Source organism: Vicugna pacos, chromosome 10, assembly GCF_048564905.1.
Source record: "Vicugna pacos chromosome 10, VicPac4, whole genome shotgun sequence".
Taxonomy (NCBI): Eukaryota; Metazoa; Chordata; class Mammalia; order Artiodactyla; family Camelidae; genus Vicugna; species Vicugna pacos.
The window spans coordinates 21,731,841-21,751,242 of record NC_132996.1 but is presented as its reverse complement, the minus strand read 5'-3'; positions in this window follow the sequence as shown (position 1 = coordinate 21,751,242).

Here is a 19,402-nt window from a genome sequence, read left to right as displayed (position 1 = left end):
ATATATATATATGTAACTTTGTATGCAGATTCGGTACAGATTTGATGGGCAATGCATCTGTGTCCCCATCAGAATTTCTCCCAGTATACACCCATACCAATGAAGCCTTATTCTGTTGCACTGGGTTAGCCCAGGACTGAATGAGAAGCCCACGCCAGATGTCAGTGCCAGAAAAGCAGTAGCTGGGTACTGAATAGCATCAGTGAGCCTAGTGGAGGGTATGTTCAGGGCTGTCACTGGGAGCTGCTTTAAGCCAGGTGGAGAAGGAATGGTAGCCCAGACCAAGCTGAAAACAGGGTTTTGCATTGCTAACAAGAGTGAAGAAACAAAGTAGTAAGAGCAGACATTTGGGAAGTCATCCTCACCGTGACCCCACTGTCCAGATAGAGTCGCTCCAGGCTTGGTAGGGTCTCTCCTGCCGAGTGCCACTTTGAGAATATGGATTATGCTTTCCTATGCTGCATCTCCAAGACTTTGCTGCCCAACTGTCAACATTGACTTTTTAGCAGTCACCAAGCTCTTGTTTCACAAAATGAAAAATATAACCTATTTTGGGCCACTCCTAGGGTTCCAGAAATTGTATTTGTACAGCTGGTGAGCATGAAGTTAACATGTGACAATCCATCAGCCCTGTACCTTGTCAGAGGTGGGCCTGAGTTATAAACCAAATACCAGGGCACATTTTCTCTCTGGTTCCTCTGTAAATCAGTTCCACACTTGGACATACATAAACTGTTTCTGCTTTGAGTGTGTCTATAAAATATGTTTGTCATGACGTAGTGGAAGAAGGATGGTCTTGGCACGAAACGCCTTGTTCAAATTCTAGAATTAACACTTACTAGGTGACTGTCCTTAGTCAAATTACTTAACCTCTCTTAGCCTTAGTTTCCTCATATCAAAAATGGGGATATTTATGTAATAAACCAAATGTTAAGAGGATTATTACCAGGATTAAATTTATTTGTGAAAAGTACCTATTAATATTTCGGGCTATTATTAAGGATCTGGTAACTATGAACTGATGATGTTTTTACTACTAATTTCAAGTAACAAGCAGCAAAACATAGACAGACATGGGAAATCTCAATCTCTTGCTTTAAATTCGAATCAAGATTTCCTTCCTCCCTCCTTTCCCCTCTTGGTCTCTCCTTTCCCACCCACCTCCTTTTCTCTCTATCTCCCAGGCCCAGTTTTAAAGAAAACAGTGGAATTTAATTGTTATGATATTGTAGCATCTTCAAAAATCATCTGCTATCTTAGAAACTATGGAAAATGAACCAAAGCAGAAAACAAGATTGGAGGCAATGAGACTCATTAAGAGGCTATGATTATCACCATCATCATTGGAATTTCCTAACAGGGACGACGGTTCCTTTCTCTAACCTGTCTTCGGGGCTAGATGCCTTAGAATCATGAGTCATCCTCTGCTTCATCCCTCTTTCCACCCTACCCATCCAAGCTTTTACTGGGTCCCAACCATTTCCCTTCCTAAATGTCTCTGGGATCTATTCCCTTATCTCTATGCCATTGACCCTGAGCACATAACAGCCTCCTGATTGTCTCCTGCTACCTGTCTTAGTCACCACTCAATTTTTACTGTAGCCAAAGTGATCTTTGGGAAAGGAAAACAATCAGTGTCCCCCAACGCCCCACACTTTAAACTTTAGAAAAAAAAAAACTCTGTTGCCTTGAGAATTAAGGTTGATATCTATAGCTGGCATGTGAAGCTTCTGTGACAGGGCTTGCACATCTTGACAGCCCTGGCTCTCACTCTGCCACGGACCACTCACCTGCACACTTGGTGCTCTGACGTTCCTACTGTCCACCTTAGATCCCATGTCTGCGCCAGCCTTTGCACATGCTGATTCCTCCCGCCTAGAATTCATTCATTCCGCTCTCCCATCTCATTCTATTTTTTGTGAAGACCTGCCTACCTTGTAACTCCTCTCCTGCAGAGAATAGGGTGGTCTTTCTTCATCCTCCCATAGCATCTTGCACATCCTTCCATCAATGAATGGCATTTCAGTACCTGCACATATAAGTCCAAAGGACAGAGAGAGTCTTCTCTGACACTTAAATAGCTGTGTGATTGTGATTTCTTTATACCTTAAATTGAAATCACAACTGCGTCTATTCTGTAGAGCTCTTAATAGGATTACAGAAAATGTACATTAAGTTCTTAGAGTAGTGACTGATATTAGTCAAAAGTTCATCATTATGGCCTCTGATTTCCTAAATTCCAGCACAGGCAAGACCTGGAATTTGTATCCAAGTTTCTCATCCCAACAAAAATGCACTCCGTCACCTGCCCTCAGCAAGTCTGAATGATCCCCAAATTTAAGGCCCTGTTCCAATAACTCACATCTTCCATGAAGACTTCCCTAATCTCAGCAGGAAAATCTCTCTCCCTCCTCAGTGCTTTGAAAACACTTTTCCCCATGTTCTCTAGCATGTTTTGAGTCCCACCTTGAAGTTATATCATGGAAATCTTATTTCCCCATGAAAGCTTACTTTCCCAAGGGCAGATCCTGATCTGGTCATCTGTGTCCACCTCCTTCCCCTAGCAACCAGTGCAGAGCCAGGCACACAGTCCGAGTTCTGAGAATATGTGTGGATGAAGGACTACATTTGCAGGTGTCTTAGCTGTTTGGGCTGCTAGAACCAAAATATCATAGACTGGGTGGTTTATAAATAACAGAAATTTATTTCTCACAGTTCTAGATGCTGCAGAGTCCAAGATCAAGGTCCTGGCAGATTTGGTGTCTGGTGAGAGCCTGCTTTCTGTTTCATAAATAACTATCTTTCTGCTATAACCTCACATGGAGGAAGAGGCTAGGGAACCATGAGTGAAAAACATTGCCAAGCATTACTAGTAAACAAAGGATGCTGTGGCTATCAAGTCATCAGTTGCTACTGCCACCAGCCCTGACAGTGAGCAGAGAGAACTCAGGATAGAGACAAGCAGGCAGCCCACAGTGGTGCCCTCTGAGGGAACTCAGGATGGGAAAGAACAGGAGACTGGCCCTAGATAGTTAAGGTGCACATCGAAAGAATGATTTCAATCAGTCCAGACCTTTGCACTTTCCCATACATAGGTAAGTGCTAAATTCCTTAACTTGAGGTATCTGGTTTTCTTTAATTAACAATAATTTTTTAATGTTCCAACTACCTGGTCTTTGTTGCAAAAATTCATATGACCTGGCTTCTACCTTGCCACTTTGGAACAGCCTCTTAGAGCGATCTGAGATGCTGTGTCCTGGGCTCAAATCCTAATAAAATTGGCCAAAAAAAACATAGCTCTCAACTTTTAGCTTGTGCTTTTTATTTCCGTGGACAGAACTTTCTGCGGTCTCTTTCATAAAGGCACTCACCCCATTTATGAGGATTCCACTTCACGGCCTAAATCACCTCCCGGAGCCCCCACCTCCAAACACACGCTCACAATGAGGGCTGGGTTTCAGCATATGAATTTTGGGAGGACACACTCAGTTTCGAGGAACAAGCTTCCTTCTTTCATATTTCCCTTTGAATGTTGGCAGTAACAAGGGTTCACAGCAGTGAAGACCAAGGAGATAAAACCGCTCTGTGAATAGATCTCCCTTATCACCAATGCCCAGGGCTTCATTCCCTCACTTTGCAGCTAGGAATAATGGGAGGTCCTGAGCCCCAGACGATTCACTGCTATAGCGTGGAAGCTGAAGAACTCTTCAAGAACTCTTCCGAAAAAAGGAAAGGGAAAAGAGAAAGAAAGCCTGAAATCAAGAAGGCCTGAATTCCCATTGGCAACAGCGAAAAAGAAGCTCACCCCTGTGTGACTGGTTGAAGGGCCGGAGGTAAAGGAGGGCTGGGAAAAGCTGACAACACTTTCTTTCGGAAGGTGCTGGAGCTGTGGGCATGTTGGGGTGAGTGGAGTGACAACTCCCAGAGTGGCAATGACTCAGATCTTTGAGGATGACACACTATCCCCATCAAGTCTCCTTCCATCCTTGTCATCACTACCATCACCATCTTGCACTGACAGCACTCTGTATTGAATAAGAAGTGCTTTCTAGTCGCTATCTTATTTGGACTGAATGGTAGCAGAAGATGCCACCCCCCCCCCCCAAATATATCTGTTTGGTATAAGAATTATTTCCAGCTGATTATTTTGAGAAACTGCAGACACAGGAGAAGCTCTGGAAATGGAGGAGAAGCCACCCTTTTGTGAGGGAAATTTACATTAGAAAGGGAGCCTGCACCAGGAGGGAGCTATTAGCAGGGATGGCTGCTGTTTTGGAAAGACTTAACCCCGAGACTTGGCAAAGATTTGTTTATGACCTGTTTCCTCTCCCCACCTTCCTATGAATTGCCTCCCCACATCTGAGGTCCCGGCCCCAGCTGCCTTCCTTAGCTCAGGATGGTCCCTAGGCCTCCTCAGTCTGACTGCCTAGAGTCTCATACCCTTGTGGGGCTCCCCTACGTATGTACATGCATATGTAATTAAATTTGTTTTTCCCTCCTGTTAATCTTTTTGTTATGGGGTGAGGGGAATCTCAGCCAAGAGCCTAGACAGGTCTAGGAAAAATTATTCTCCTCCCCTACAATGTCTAGTTAAAAATTCTATGAAATAATACATGAATCCCTATAGAAAATGGGGCTCAGGAATGCCCAAAGTCTGGTGACTGATGGAGCCAGGCCTCTCCCCTGAAGCCAGACCTGAAAGGATGGGTTGGATTCTGGCAGCCAGAGATGCTCTCTGGCAACCTTATTCTGACGGAGTGCCTACTTGTTTTTCCTGGTTCTATTTTTGGCCTTCTCTTCTCTTGGGAAGCCATTTACTCCAATCTCATGGCAGAATTCTTTAGAGCAATGGGCTGGGGAGTGAATCAGCCCTTGAAGGCATGGTTTAGATCTTTACACTTAGCGAACTATCATGCCACTTTAATCATTGTGGCATCTTTATGTTTCCTGATCTGCCCCCAAATGCTCAGCAAATGAGTAACCACTGTGTTAATGCGTTAATGATTTTTAAATCTCCCTTTAGTTCGCCAAGTGGAAACTTCTTAAACCAACCAACTGATGGTATTACAATCTTATTTTTTCCCCTCAGAAAAGAGAACAGAGAGGGATGGAAAGGTAAATGGGGAAATTGCTAAATTGTCCAGGTTTTATTAAGCAGTCAAGATACTAATCCTGAAGATTACTCTTATACCTAGTAATATCCTCTGTGCGTGAGACTGTGGTGCAGATTTGGATAAATGCAGGGAGAAGCAAGTACATGTACATCAGCAAGACAGGCCCTGATCACTTACAAATTCTGCAGCCCCAAGTAATCCTTTATGTAAGAAGACAGGAACGCGAGAATGGAAAAAAACATTGTTTTAATTAAGCCTCCAAAATTAATCACATTCTAGAATGTATCTCCTCCTATCCCCCTAATTTTAACACCTGGCTACCGCCATGTTCAGAAATAGTGGTCCTGGGTGGAGGGTATAGCTCAGTGGCAGAGCACACGCTTGGCATGCACGAGGTCCCGGGTTCGATCCCCAGTACCTACATTAAAATAATTAAATGAATAAATAAACATAATTACCTCCCCCTACCATAAAAAAATAAAAGAAAATAGAGAAGACATAGTTGTCTATAAAATGATATAAGGCAGTTGGAAGTAAACTGCGGTATTTGCTGCCTTGAACAAGTAAGGTCACACCAATTTGTCCCTCCCCCTCTCTCCCTTCCCCATTTCCTTCCTCCCATCCCTCCTGACTCCTCTCCTTATACACACCTTTTAAATTGGGCCTGTCTCAGTTTACTAGGGCTGCCATAACAAAATACCACAGCCTAGGTTACGTAAACAATACAAATGTATTTTCTCAGAGCTTTGGAGACAAGAGGTTCAAGATCAAGGTGTCAGCAGGTTTGGTTTCTTTTGAGGCCTCTGTCCTTTGCTTGTAAATGGTCACCTTCATGCTGCCTCCTCACGTGGTCTCTTTTCTGTGAGCATCCCTGGTATCTTTCTGTATGTCCTAATCTCTTCTTATAAGAATACCAGCCGCGTTAGATTAGGGCCCAGCCTGGCATCATTTTAACTTAATTACATCTCTATCCTGACCTATTGGGCTTAGGGCTCCAACATGTGAATGCGGGCGGTGGGGAGGGGCACAATTCAGTCCGTAACACCTAGGAAGAGTGTTCACAATTTGCAATTTCACATAATGTCCTTTCTGATTTCATCTCTTACTCCCTCTCTTGTTTTCTCTCCTGTTTCCTAAGAGTTCTTCTCAGGAGCTTTTGCAGAAAGAAAGTTTTCAGTCTTCCCTCTTTGTCTGATATCCATGCTGTAACTCTTAGCTCACTTGTTTCTGTTCCCTAGTACCTGAGGTATTTAGTCAGAACAGGTTTGAGCTCATGCTTTCTAATAACCGCAACCACTATTTGACTTTTACCACCACCACTGCCACTATTATCCAACCACTATTGTAAATACTACTAGTACTTCCCTCCTTCCTTTTGCTCCTTCTCATCTTCCTCCCATAAGAACATCTCCAAGGCATGTTGTCAGAGTGCAGCAGAGTAATATGTGCAGAACATCTAAAACAACCTAAATGCCCATCGACAGATGACTGGATAAAGAAGTTGTGGTATACTTATACAATGGAATACTACTCAGCCATAGAAAGAGTAAAATAATGCCATTTTCAGCAACACAGATGGACATGGAGATCATCATTCTAAGTGAAGTAAGCCAGAAAGAGAAAGAAAAATACCATATGATATTGTTTATATATGGAATCAAAAAAGAATGACACAAAAGAACTTATTTATAAAACAGAAAGAGACTCACAGACATAGAAAATAAACTTATGGTTACTGAGGGAAAGAGGGTGGGAAGGGATAAATTGGGATTTGAGATTTGCAGATACTTATATAAAATAGATAAACAAGTTTCTCCTATATAGCACGGAAAACTGTATTCAGTATCTTATAGTAAGCTATAATGAAAACGGATATGAAAACATATGTATGTACATGTATAGCTGAAACTTTATGCTGTACATCAGAAATTGACATGGCATTGTAAACTGACTATAATTCAATTTAAAAAAAAAGATAAATAAATAAATAAATACGTAAGTAAGTAAGTGGGTAAGTAATTAAAACTGCCTGGATACTGTAGCCAAAAATGTTAGCACCTCTCTGTCAAATGTGTGGAAGAAACAAAGATGAGGAGACAATCGATCCATCTCCCTTTTCTCGTTCCTCCTTTGGTTTGGTCTTCTTTGGCTTAGAGAAAGGTTATTTACTCAGGCTCCGAGACCCCATGGAAGGGTTTGGCCAGCTCTGAGCTGCTAAGCTATTTTCAGGAGCCCTGCCCCTTGCGCTCACCCAGGCCTCTCTGGGACAATTACCCGCTGCATTCAGAGGCACAGTGGCACGTTCCACAGCTGGCGAGCTTGGGCACTTGTGACCCTGGTGGCCCTGATTGACTTGGCAAGGGCTGGGCCACCCCGCCGCAGACCCAGGTCTTTTATTCCTCCCTCATTACCCGCCTCCTCCCTGGTGGAGCCTGGGCCCCATCAGAGCTTTTGTGCTTTAAGAAACTCATCTGAATGGGAGAGAGATGCTGCTTTCCAACCTGATCGTGCTCCTTGGGGAGTTTTCAAATCAGGAAGGGGGAAAAGAAAGGCTGGATGCAGTTTTCTTCTTTCCTCCCTCCCTCCCTTCTTTTTCTTTTCTTTCCCATTCTTGCTTTATTTCCTCGCTCCTTGATTCCCCTTCCATGTGTCTTCTTATTTCTTTTCATCCCACTTCCTCAGTCCTCTTTTTCTTCCTCTTTTTTTGTATTTCATTATAATAATTATCTCAAGTATAAATTAATGGAAATATCCTAAGATACACATCATATATGGCTCCAAATTGAAGTAAAGGCGGCCTTTTCCACTTGCTCCTGTTTCTACGCACATGCATTTGGGTAGCTGAATCCGAAGTAGCAAAGTCCTTTTGACTAGCAGAGTTCAGAATTTCAGCCTCGATCATGTAACTTCATTTTCTTTCTTTAACTATCCTATGTTTTGTCTGATTGCTTCTTCATCTGTCCACCTCGGTCATATGAGATCAGAACTCATATTTTCTCAATTGGCCCATTATTATGATATGTTGAATGAATGGAGTTCCTACTACAGAATCACCCTTGCCTTCTGGGAATGAACGCCAGGGGCTGAGGTGTATCAGCCCATAATAAACTGTGGAATTCTCTTTGCTTTTATTTTACAGGTGTTTTTGTTGTGCATTGATATACAAGAGAAAGATTTAGTCCACAGCCTTCTGCATTTGTTTTGGCATCAGTATAGGGCTTGTCAAACAAAGATTTGGACTTTTTTTTCCTTTTTTTTTCCCACTCTGGAGCATTTTCCATACTACTGCTGAAATGGCTGTTCCTTAAAAGGTTGAGTCAAGTCACCTGGCCCTGACATTTTTTAGAACTGTAATTAGTGGTGTACCTGGTAGTCATTGTTCAATAAGCGGTTCTTTAGGGGGAATTAAAAGACCCTGATCTGTAGCATTTGCTGATTTCCATAGTGTAAATACTCCCACCACGGTTGATTTTAAGTTTATTCACATGACGTCATTGAATTTGAAGGTGGGAAGAGGTGCGCAATCGTCTTTCACAAGCCAGTGCCAAACAAACAGCTCCAGCTCACTGCTGCTTACAGATCTTCGGCAACTTTCTCAATTTTGTCAACTGCCCAGGTTGTCTGGCCGTTATGGAATCAGTTTTGGTGACATATTTTTAGCAAATCATTTCATCCAGGTGTTCAAATGTACTATTTAGTCTTGCAAAGCGCTCTTTTAGGATTCTTTTTATTTCCTTGGTATCTCTGATAGTCCCTCTTCCCCATCTCTTCCACTCAAATGCTGTGTATTTCTATTTTCTCCCTTTGTTTCAGGTTCACTGGAGTGAGTTTCTGTAATTTTGAATTGTTTATCTCCTTTTCAGAGAAACTGATTGTATAGTCAGTTGCATGTCAATTTTGGGGGGTACAGCACGATGTCCCAGTCATGCATATACATACATATGTTTGTTTTCATATTCTTTTTCATTAAAGGTTATTACAAGACATGGAATATAGTCCCCTATGCTATACAGAAGAAATTTGGTTTTTTTAAATCTATTTTTATATATAGTGGGTAACATCTGCAAATCGATTCTTAAACTTACTTGTCAGTTTTATTACTTTCCTGTTTTCTAATATCTTTTTTATTTCCTTATTTTTTAAACTTACCTGAATTTGTTTTTTTAAAGTACCAGGCATTGAAAGTATACAATAAATAAACAGCATTTATTATCATTATGTAAATACATTTACCAAATAAAATATCAATTAGTGTATACTGGCTTCAGATATTATGCTAGGTATTTTTAAAATTTTTGAATTGGAATTGTTAGCTCTAGAATATACTCTGTGCTTTTTTACAATCAATCAAAACTTGCTTCCTGTCTGCATGACTGTAATTCCCACCAGGGGTGTTGGAAAACATCATTTAGATACTTCTCTTGTTTCATTCATGCCAGTGGCCATTCCTTCAACCCCTGGCTGCCTTGTACTGCTACCAAGTCTCCTGTGGTTTCTAATTCCCCTGTTCCTAATCTATGTCCTCATTCGTCAGATTCTCTCTCATCACCCCTCTGTCTCTGATTACAGGTTACCTCCCAGCCACCCTTTGAGACAGAAAATGTAATTTCCTATGGTCATGGCTGCGCCTCCTGCGATGACTTGTATTAATACTAGGACACAGATGTTTTCTGGGATACAGAAACTTAATCTAAAATTTAGATTTGTCAAAGAACTTCACTGTCTGCAGAGAGTTTGAGAAATCCGGTCAATGACTTTCAGAACATAGAGGCAGTGAAGGGATTTGCATTAAGCATTGGGAATCTGCTCAACCTGCTTTTTGAGCAACACATGTGAAGGGTCACTTTGGGTCAGCCAGGAGGAGTATGTGGGTTAGTGATAGCTGGTCCACATGGTCCACTGCCCAGAGTCACAGAGTATGGAGTACAAGCAAAAAGTGATTAAGGCAGAAGAAAAGGGAGGAATGAAAGTATTTTGGTTGAGTTCTTTTAATGGCTCACACCCTACTTAACATTCACTCAGCAGGTGCTTGAACATCCCTACAAAATAGGTATTACTTCAAAATGGATACTCCAAAAAGTCAAATGTCTTGCCCAAAGTCACACAGCTAGAAAGCGAGGGAGGCAAGATTCAAAGTCTGATTTACTCTAGGATTTGTACACTTTCAAGGCCCCACTGCCCCTTTTGGCTCAGTAGAGTTCTAGGTAATTTGTATGTTAACTCTCATTTCCACGGAGTTTCCATACTGAGTGCTCTAAGAACATCCTGATTTGTGTAACACTCGGAATGTTTGGGAATGCCTCTGAACCTGAATCAGGGGCGTTCCGTGACTCCTGCCCAGCACGTGGCAGTGATAACAGCTGTTTTGTCTACTGTGCCTCTACGATTATTATTAGCACTGTCAACAGATGTCATTCGGAAACTGCTCCATCTTTTAAACATTTATAACTTTATTCATTGTGAAGTAGTTTGAGAAAGCTTATTTAAGCACCATAACCCCACCTCAAAGTACCCGCTGTTACTCTACCAAGGCTCAGAATGACCGTTCCCGGACCACTCTCCGGCCTCGAGCCCTGCCCTTGTTCTAAGCGGGCCATCACAGATGCCCTGTCCCCGATGACACACATCCCCAGGGGTGCGCTCAGATGAACCCCACAGCTCCCAGTCAGAGCACCTGAAGCCTCCGTGAAAGTCTCTGGGCAGAACCTTAGTGCCTCTTCCTCAGTTTTATAACAATGAGCTAACAAAAAAAAGAAGGGAAAAGGAGGAAAGGAGGGAGGGAGGGAGGGTGTGGGGAGAAAGGAAGAAAGGAAGAAGAGAGGCAGGAAGGAGGGAAGGAAGGGAGTCACTTAACGGCTGTTTTGGAGGTCACTAGCTAAAATCTCCAGGAGTCTATCCTCAATCTTGGGACCTGTTGTTTCCATAATTTTTACCATCTTTTCTTATAGAGTTAGATTAAACAAATGCTGTCATGTTTCTCCTGGATTTCAAAACAAAGTGGAATCTATAGTTCCTGCTTTCAGGAGGAGCGCTTTCACAGACGAAAGATGTAAAAGCTACTTTTGTATTCTGCTCAGCTTTTAAGTCTCAACCCTTCAAAAAAAGTCTTGCGATCAATGGGTGAAGCCCTGACCTCACTTCACCCAGAAACCACATTTGTTCTCCGTGATTCGGCCCTCGGCATAGCTGGTTAGACCCAGCGGTTACTTAGCAAAGGGGGAGAAAGGACCTATTTGTGTTGTGTGTGCGAATAGAAAGAATTTAAACTCGTAAAATTGAGCTATGATAATTTCTTACCTTGTGGACTGTGGAGAGCAGAGAAACGTGAGCTACAGAGAGAGAGAGAAGAAAGGGTGGCACACGCAGGCAAGCCCAGCAACGCTATGTCCTAAGGGCTCCTCAGTCACTGTGCTTGGGCCTCGTCTAAGGTTCTGTCGCCTCCTAACTGGGTTCCAGGAGGCAACTTACCCAACTTTTATTAGGCTATGTTGAGTTTATTCTTCTTTCTTGCAATTCTCACTGTCTGAGCAGTTGCACTGCATTATCTGGGAGGCGCTGGGCACAGCAGGGATATGACCAGTTAACCAGAGATCCAGAATTCCTGGAACCAAATCGTAGCTCCAGCACTTGGTGGCTACTGCAGGCTGAACAGTCGCTCCCAAACATACCCAGAATCGAATTGCTGGAACCTGTGAGTATTACCTCACGTGGCAAAGCAGATTTTACAGATGTGATTAGGTTAAAGGTCTTGAGATGGGGACATTATTCTGGATTATCTGGGTCAACACGAAATGTAATCGTACATGACCTGATAGGAAGAGAACAGAGGGAGATTTAACAGGGAAAAGGTAGTAGGAGATGCAGGGTTGGGAGCAAGAGGTTGAAGTAACGAAGGGGCGGGGCCAGGAGCCAAGGCATGCAGGCAGCCTTCAGAAGCCAGAAAAGGCCAGGAAAACAGATTCTCCTCTTGAGCCTCTGGAAGAAACTAGCCCTGGAGACTGTGACCTAAGCTTATGGAAATGAATTGCAGACTCATCATCTCCAGAACTATGAGATAATACATTTCTATTGATGCAAGCCACCAAGTTTGTTGTGATTTGCTACAGCAATAGGAAGCTAATGTGGTTGCTTTGTTTCCTTGGGCAAGTTTCCTAACCACTCTGTGTTTCAATTTTACTAATTGTACCGTGGGGAAAATGCAAGTTTTATCAGGTGGTTGTGAAAACTCAGTGAGTTGGTATTTTGTCTGCCATGGAGACAGCACTCAATAAGCATTTGAACATTCAATGCTTGCAATCAATACAGTTTTAGGCATTCAATACAGTTAGTAGTGGAGTCAGGACTTCTACACAAATCCAGTATAAAGTAAGTTGGTGAAAAACTATCAATTAACAGATTAAATATGATATGATCCAACATTTCTTAGGCTTCCTTTTAAAAATGATCACTGAATAAGGAAAATGCTATTTTCTATCACCTTGTCTGTGGTTTTAGAAAAGCTAATTTCACCCTTTTTGGTCAAAGTTCAATTCCTTCTCTGCTGAAAGAGATGAAAATAGCTATCCTCAAAATCCTTCATTTCCTATTTAATTTGCATATTATTATTTCTAGCTCCCACATTCTACTTTTTGAATCACCTACTAGGTAATCTTTCTAAAGACTTTTACATTTCTCTATTTAACTCTGTCTCACCTTTGAGATATCAGTTAAACTTGACACCTTTTACTAAGTACCTACTGTGTATAGAAACCATCCCATATGCTTACAGAAAGCAACCCAGTTATTCATGTCTGTCCATCTGTCCATCTATCCATCCATCCATCTTTCTAACCCTACTGACCATTGATTCAGGAGGCAAACACCTGTGAACTACTAATCTGGGCTATTTGTACATGTCTTAGGCCCTCATGCAGATGATAATTTGAAGTCCCTGCCCAGAGAGGGGTTGAAGTTGAATTCTGGAGCCAGACGCGTGGTCAGAACCTTCAAAGAAATGTGGTAAGGACAGCGATCAAGTTTTGCCCAGAGAGAGAAAGGAGGAGGAGTGGAGGGATAGCTACATCAGACAGGAAGCAGGGGTTGTAGGAAGACTTCACAGAAGAAATATGGGCTGAGCATACGAGGTTTAGGGAGGAGGAGATCAGAAAGAAAAGAGCCCTAAATAAAAGCTTTAGAAACATTAAGAGGAAAAGATGATATGACTAGATTAGACATAGTATTTCATAACTTACAGCCAAAGAAAGCGTCTGCTCCTCCCGGATTGGCACTTAGTTGTCTGATGGAAATAATTTAGAACAACATACCTGAATGCTACACATCAAGGCAGGCAGCTTTCTGAGATCTGATGCATGAATTCTGACTATTCCCCCCTCCTTTTTTCCCCCTGAAGCATTACTGACAGTCACTGCTATAGTCCAGCACTCTTGAAGTTGACATATGCTGAGTGACAGATCCAAGATAAGAGTAAAATACATTTGAATGTGCTGATAAAGAAAAAAAAAGGGAAAGGGATGAAATTACAGAGATACAAAGGTGCAGCTTTAAAGCTTTTAGGAGGACAACTTGCTAATCAGGAAAAGAACTGTGTAGAGGTTTGATAAGTCTGAATGCAGAAACCTTTCTGGGATGGAAACTCTTTGTAGTGTGTAGTGGTTTTATAAGAAGTCTAATGAGATCTGTTTGAAAGAACTGACTCCCTTTGGTAGAGGGAGAATTGTCAAGAGATTTCCAGATGTCTGAGTGAACAACAATAAGCCCAACAGGGCCAGGCTCGGGTATCCGATTGGACAAGTGACATAAAAGCTATCTTTGGAAACTCATCATCCACTACAGTCCATTCTGTTCCCATTAATTTCTGACAAACACCAACTGCAAGGAAATAACATTGACATCAATCAAGTCGATCACACTTGGATTTACCTATAATCCCATAAAATCCTATCATTTTATGCTCATGGAAACACACTTGTATATGCATGTGAGCATACATGCACACACCCCCCCACACAGGTGTTTATAAAGCGTAAGTAATTTAAATTCTTATCCTATCTTTGATTTCCAAAATAATAATTTCTTCTGATAAGTAGTTTATTCAATTGTGTATGTTTTTACAAGTTGTAATTACCAGCACGTGGATTATTTGCCTAATTTATATATTTCCTCTTCTTTAGGATCATTGGAACCTTAGTGCTGAGGGATGACAAATTACTAAGAATGTGTCCCTGCATTCTGGTCATGGTTAAATGATTTTGGGGTGGCTACTCAACCCTAACTGGGCCAGTGAGAGGACCTCTACCTGGAACTAGGGGAGAGGATAAGGGGAGACCCAGAGGAAAAGGCCATTTAAAACATTCAAGTTGCTCATAGTGTCTCATCCTTGAATCCTGGAATCTCAGCCCTTTGATGACTGCTATGTAGATCTACTTGAAAAATGTTCCCTCCACCACTCTGTGGAATAGTTGGCAAACTGCAGTTTGCTAAACATGGTAACCAAGGTTGCCCTCCCGCTTTGAACAGTTGCAACACAGATTCCCACGGAACATGCAGGTACTCAGACTTCTTCAGAAAGACACTTCAAAAATGTTTTAATAAAAGATTAAGATCATTTTCTTTGCTCCACAACTGCCTTTCCATGTCTTTTTACCACCTTCAGAAATTATTTGCCAAATGACCCATTCCTGAGAGACAAAGCTTGCAGGTATCTAGGGGACTGATATATACTATGGTAAACGCCATGGTATAATAAGAAATATATTCTATCTTTGTTCTCAGATCCTGGTATAAAGCATTGAAAAGCCCTTGGAATTTCCTGAGTGATGGGGGTGTCTTTCATTATTCATAAGGAATGCCTTTGGAGCACATCCGAATACATGCTAATGAGGGGACACAGAGGGGCCTCTAGAGAGTCTCAGGATGGGGGCTGGTCATCAGAATGAATAAACATTAGAGAGTAGGAACTCTTAGCTCCCACCTCCTTGAGAGGTGGGAGGTGGGAAGGGGACAGAGACTGGGATATAAATATATATAGACAGATGTATATCTTTATATATTATATTATATATAAACATATATATGTATAAATAAGGCATATAGATGTGGGCATATGAAGTATATACATATATCCTTTTGATCATATCATTTATCATATAATGACATACTGTCTCAGTTTTTGTGTATTTTTAAATCTTGAGTAAATGTTATTTTATTATACTTTGGAAGGTTGTTCACAATTGTCATTTTGAATGATTTCTTAACCATATCCTCTCCCCACTCTCCCACACATGCATTATTAGTTGGTAATTAAGCTTTTTCTTTGCTCTATTTTAGAGATTAAAAAAAAACAACTAAAGCTCAAAAAATGTAGCTGACTTTTGTCAAAGTTCTGCATGTGAAAGACCTGAAGTCCAAAACTGCATTTGCATTTCTTTTTTTCAACCAAGGCCCTTCTTCTTAGATCATCTATTTTCATCCAGATTGTCAATTATCTATATTTATAATCAACTGTGGGAATATGACTTGAATAGACTTGCTGTAATAGATATCCGGATATGTACACTAAGAGAGGCTCAAAACAGAATCTTGTCTGGCCAGAATGAGTAAAGATTCAGTGTCGTATGCTGTACGGGATACGGGCCTGTGGTGTAGAGTCAGGGAGACGGGCATTCAATCTTAGCTCTTTCACCTTAGGAACTTAGGTACTAAAACTTAAGTAAGCTTCTTAACTTCTCTGAACCTTGGTTTCCTCATCAATAAAACAGTAATGATAGATACAACCTGCAGGATTTTTGCTTCTTGCTTGATAAGTTTATGTCATGTAGGTGAAGCGTTAATGACATCGCCGGCACAAGATAATTCCTACCATTTTTCAACCACAGTTATTATATTATGATTTTACTGGGAAGTCATATGGAAAGCATGGCCAGGAAATAGCCTGTGGATGTACCAAAGAAGCAAGCAGAATGTGTCCTTACATAACAATGATAACAACATCTACCATTTATTAAGTGCTAATTAAGTGTGAGCATTTTAATTCACTGCCATATTTAATCCTCATGATTATTTGATTTAGTCACAACAATAAGTGAGCTATTTCCCCATTTCATAGGTTAGGAAATTGAAGAATAAAATATTAAATAATTTTTCTAAGAACAGAAAAATGAAATGATCGATTTAACTGGAAAATGAGGGTGAATGTATGTTGTTGACCTTTCCAATAATATTTTCATCTTAACTAGGGAATCTCAAGTAAGATAAGGTATAATCCAAAGAAATAAGCTAGTAATGATGGTATTTATAGCTTTTAAAGGATTGTGGGAAAGAAATATAGACATGGGCATAGGAATATCCCTGAAATATTTATTCCTTTATTCATTCATTCAATATATTACTTGACTGCCTATTATATGCAGACTCCATGTTTTCTCTCTGATTTAGAGTATTAAGCCTTATTCTTTATGTATCCCCCTAAACTATTTATTTTAAATAATTTAAAATGTAAAGAAATGTTATAAAAGTAGTACAAGGAACATCCATATTCTTTTCACCTAGATACACCCATTGTTGACCTTTTGCCACACTTGTTTTTTCTATCTGTGTGTGTGTGGGTGGGTGGGTGTGTAAATACATACACGCATTCATACATTTCTTTTTGTCCTAATCATTTTAGAGTTAATTGCAGATATCAAGGAATTTTACCTCTAAATATTTTCACATATGTTTCCTTAGAATAAGATGGATCTAAAAAATACCACAATACAATGATCATACTCAGAAATTTGACATCGATGCAATCCCATTAATGTACCCTCAATATTTAAATTTCTCCAATTGTCTCAATAATTTTACTTAGAGTTTTTTTTCTTCTAATCCAAGATTCAATCAATAATCACATTGGATTAAGTCATCATGTCTCTGTAAATGTCAAAGTCAATCAAGTTTTTTATTTTTTAACTTTTAAAAACATTGGTTGATATTTTAGTAAAGTCCAGGTCATTTACTTTGCAGAATATCCTTCAATATGACTGCTTGATTATTTTCTCATGGTAGGATTTCGGTTAAAGATATTTTTTTTTTGACTGAACACTACATAGGTGATATGTGTCCTCAGTGTATCACATTGTGATGATGCCAACTTTTTAAATCTCTTTACATGTAAAGGAGAGCTTGGAATTCTGAAGGGGCAAATCACCAGCCCTGATTCCCTGTTGTGTCTCTATTTGCAGCACACATTTGGAGATCCTGCCTAGCAATCAGAAGGTAACTATGATCATGGTGCCATTTTGCAGTCATTCACCTGAAATTCATTGTGTGTATCCAATTACTCATTCCTGAATGGATGGCTCCTCCATGAAACGGTGAAAAATCATTTCTCTTAAATGAAGGACTTTTACATGCAAGACTGGAGACTATATCTGTATGGGAGTTTTGACTTATTACTCAATTATAGCATTCCCAACGTAGGTTGTGGGGGGAGCGTCTTTGAAAATTAAAAATCACTAAGTTTAGGATGAATAAGGAATTCTCACTTTCTACAGAAACTGCTCTCTTGCAAAATATATTGCTTTAATTGCATGATCATAGACCGAATTCTTGATTTTTTTCAGTCAAGGTTGATTTATTTTAAAACAAAAGGGGTAAACAGATAATTTCTAAATTCTCTTTCTTTTTGATGTCCAGTTTCTGGGTAAATTTGTTAACATTTTATCATGTAGCGTAGATACATTCATTGAAGACAAATTTATAATGGGTTAGTAAGGAAATGAGGATATTTGGAAATCCCTAATGTCTTAATTAGGCATTGAAGGAGTAGCAATCTAAAATAACTAACAAAATGGCTTCCCTGATGCTAAGGCTGTTTACTGATGTTTGCTGATTCATTTTGACATACCTTGTTTTTCTTTTAGTTTACTTGCTCAATTGCTTTACTAAAATACTCCTTGATCCTCCCTATAAATTCTTTTACCCAGAATAGCTTATTCTTTAACCCAGAAGCTGTTTTCCAGAAAGTCACGAGTTGATGACCTCAGAAGAATGGACAGACCCTAAGGAGTTTTCCGGGATGCCACATGGACTTACCAAGATTACGAAGAATACAGCACCACACACTGTTCCTGCTTGGTATTACTCTTCTGCTCCATCCAGTTCTTCTATGAAACCTCAAGATCCCAGGATGGGTTCACAGTGTCTAAGGCACTAGCCTGCTGTGGCTCCCCTCTGCCCGGCAAAGCAATAGAGTTGCTCTTTCCTGGTACTCCCCAGACTCCGCCTCTGAGTCTGAATTCATCTTTGCGGGCACAGAGGCTGGTTTTCCGGCAATAACGTCACAGAAGAATCACCACAGCAGGCTCAGTGGTACCACTTACCCTGATCTGCTTCTGTTCACTTCACAATCTAGTGTGGATCTTTATGACTTTCCAATACTTGACTCATTTCTCCACACAGAGATATACATTATCCTTTTTTTTTAATCACTTCATCAACTTATTCTTTGCTTTTGATCCCTACCATGGTTCACATTTGCTCTTTGACTTTGCTGCTGTTGGCTGAAGTAGTTAAACACTTCACCTGATCACCTAGGCCTAGGCTCCTACAGAACCTCAGAAGTGGGGCCATGGGTAGTTTTGTTTGGCTCCAGAGGGGGCCCCAGACAACAAGACCAGTCTGATCTGACATGTTAATCTGTATATTCTTAATTGTTAAACACAGAGATGCAGACACATCAACCTCAGTTCTAGCATCATGTTCCATGTAACTCATTTTCACCGCCTGGTACACCTGTAGGGAAACTGAAGGTAGACGCAACACAGAATGTTGCTAGAAAGAGGTGGGGTGGGAGGCTAGAAATGATAAATTTAAATTATACTGGATTTCAGAACAGAACATATAGGTTCCTTTTCTGAATGTTTTTAAGTGACAGTGTTTATTTATTCACTTACTCATTCATGATATTACAAGCATAATAACAGAACAGATTCTGTAGCTGGACTGCTTCAGTTTGAATCTCTTTCAGCCACTGACCAGCAGGGTAAATCATTTAACCTCTGTGTGTCTCAGTTTCCTTCTCTGCAAAAATGGGAATAACAATGGTAGCTACATCAAAGGATTGATAAGGATTAATTAATTAATGTATATGAAACCCTATAGAACACTTTGGCACACAGCAAGTGCTACATACACATCAGCTCTTTATTATTAATTTATAATGATGTATCTCCTATTACATATCTAACATAACGTAAGGAATCCCATATACATTCTTAGAGTCAAAGAATAATTCAAAGTAACAGGTG